The sequence below is a fragment of the Penaeus chinensis genome, chromosome 6 (assembly GCF_019202785.1).
Source record: "Penaeus chinensis breed Huanghai No. 1 chromosome 6, ASM1920278v2, whole genome shotgun sequence".
In the NCBI taxonomy this organism is placed as follows: domain Eukaryota; kingdom Metazoa; phylum Arthropoda; class Malacostraca; order Decapoda; family Penaeidae; genus Penaeus; species Penaeus chinensis.
In genome coordinates this window covers 28,489,606-28,492,105 of record NC_061824.1, presented here as the reverse complement: position 1 = coordinate 28,492,105, position 2,500 = coordinate 28,489,606, and positions in this window count along the sequence as shown.

Here is a 2,500-nt window from a genome sequence, read left to right as displayed (position 1 = left end):
TTACCAAACATACGGAATATGCTTTATCAATGTTATGTTTGCATTGCTCTGTGCCTAGGGGAAGGTGTTATATGTCGAAGGATCTGTTAAGCATTCCATGAATCAGCTGTTACCTTTCATATATATATGTGTGTGTGTGTGTGTGTGTGTGTTTGTTTCTTTATTAACAATATAATTAATAAATCCGTGTTAATTTAGATGTAGTTTGTCTTCAGCTCGAAGCATAAAGTTAATATTTTCTCACCACTGTAATTCTTAATTTGGAGATGTATTACAATTTGATTTAAGGATAGGAAAAGAAAAATAAACTTTGGCATAAATATTCATTTACTTACATTACAATTTGGTTTTGTTGTAGTGCCGGAAGCAGTAGTTTTTCTTTTTTTTAATAAACAGAGGCTTTTGGCAAGTGATGTAGAATAGTTCTATTCACTATATGTGTAAGAGCAAGTAGTAACCTCAAAGTTCTTGTGTACTTAAGTATTATGTGGGAAGTCAACATTTTAAGAAATTGTGCATTCAGTTGATGTTTGTGAGTATTGCTATGCCAAGAGAACATTAGCTGCAGTTTGTGCGAAACGGTCGTTAAAGTTTGGTTGTTTGAAGTTTGGAAATTGAGTGTATTATAGCTCATATCCCCTGGCGGGACGGGATAGAATTGATGCCGGAGAGAAAATTTCAGAAATGTTCTTTCCTCAATTTGGCTTTCAATTCCTTTGAACTCTTTTTCTACTTTCAGCAGTTATATTATGGTTTTTGGTGTATGTTCCTTTCTGTGGCTTTGTATAAACTCGGGAGGATTTACAGCTGACTCGTTATCAAATGGTATTAAGATGAGTGGTTACACTTTTTTTCTGATGCGATATCACATTTGTTGGTATCTCATCACAGAGGTATTGATGATATTGTAGTTATGATTTTAGGATCACCAGAGCCAGGCACCGCACATTAGGTCTCGAAAAACTCCTGGGTATAATAGGACTCTACAAATTCATTATGAAAAAGAAACAACAGCTCTCTGTCAAAGCAACTGTAAAATACGAAATTGAAAGGTTAAGTAGTTAAAATCAGATCATATTGTGCTAGCAGCCTCTACCAAATCATAGGTAGACATCAACGAAAAATTGATGATCACTGATTTCGAGTGGATGGGCAGTGTAAAGTATAAAGCCCATATTATGCACCTTAAGTCACTCTGTCTTTGATAGATCAAGGAAAGTACCAACACGTTGGATTTTTCCAACGCTTAGGTTTCGGCAACGCGTTTTGCAGTTTTACGTCATCGTTTCAACTCCGCCCGTCCAAACCTGAAATTCATTACTAGAGGCCCATACCGTGTCTACTGTGCTTATTTTTCTTAGAAGAGAAGCTTAGCTGTCTTTATATTTTTCAAGATCATTCAAAGAACAAATCACGAACAAATCACGTTTTTTGTTAGTCACTGGAAATATCTGGAAAGTTTTCCTTTCAAGCACACCGTTTCAATTAATTTCTATGATTTTGAAGATTTCCACTAGCGTGTGTATGAAATATGGTGTTGATCGCAAAGAATATTATAATTTTTTAGAGCAATTTGCTCATATAAAGCTGATAAAAAACACCACCATGGCAGCTCAAAAAATGTTCCTTGTGCTTATCTGCAAATAGTTAAAAAGAAATGTCCTGTCTTAATTTCCACACAACAGAGCATATTTACTATGGTCTTAACTCTTTTGGGAACCAAATGAAAGGCACAGGCAGACAGAGAGGGGTGGATGGGTGTGTGTGTGTGAGAGAGAGAGAGAAATAGAGAGAAAGAGAGAGAGAGAGAGAGAGAGAGAGAGAGAGAGAGAGAGAGGGGGGGGGGGGGGAGAAGAGGAAAGTTAAAGTGAAAGACAAGTTTTGATCAGTCATCCTCATTCGTGTTATGTTATTGTTGATACTTGATTGTACTTTGGGGAATGAGGCGTTCGAGCAATTACGCGTGGGACTTCTATACCAACAAAAGACGGCCAAGCACTTTTCCCAAACCAGTGAGGATAACATGTTGATTTCAAATTTAACAAGAGCTTCATGTAAGGAAATGAATATGTAAGTGAATGAATAAATAGATAAGTGAATATTGATGAAAATATTAATAGAGAAATGCCAGTAATGATAACAACAATAATGATGACAATGATAATGATGATGGTGATGATAATTATAATAAGGATTATGGTAATAATCGTATTGGCGGTCATGATGGTAAAGATGGTTATTATTATAATAGTAGTAACGATAATAATTGTAATTATAATGATAATTATAATTACGATGGTAATGGAATGAATAATAACAGTGTAATAAAAAGATGATAGTGATAATAACACTGATGATAATGATTATCATAATAATGATATTATCATAATGACAATTATTATCATAATAATTATATTATTATAATAATAATATTATTATCATAATAATATTATTATCATAATAATAATATTATTATCATAATGATAATTATTCTCGTACT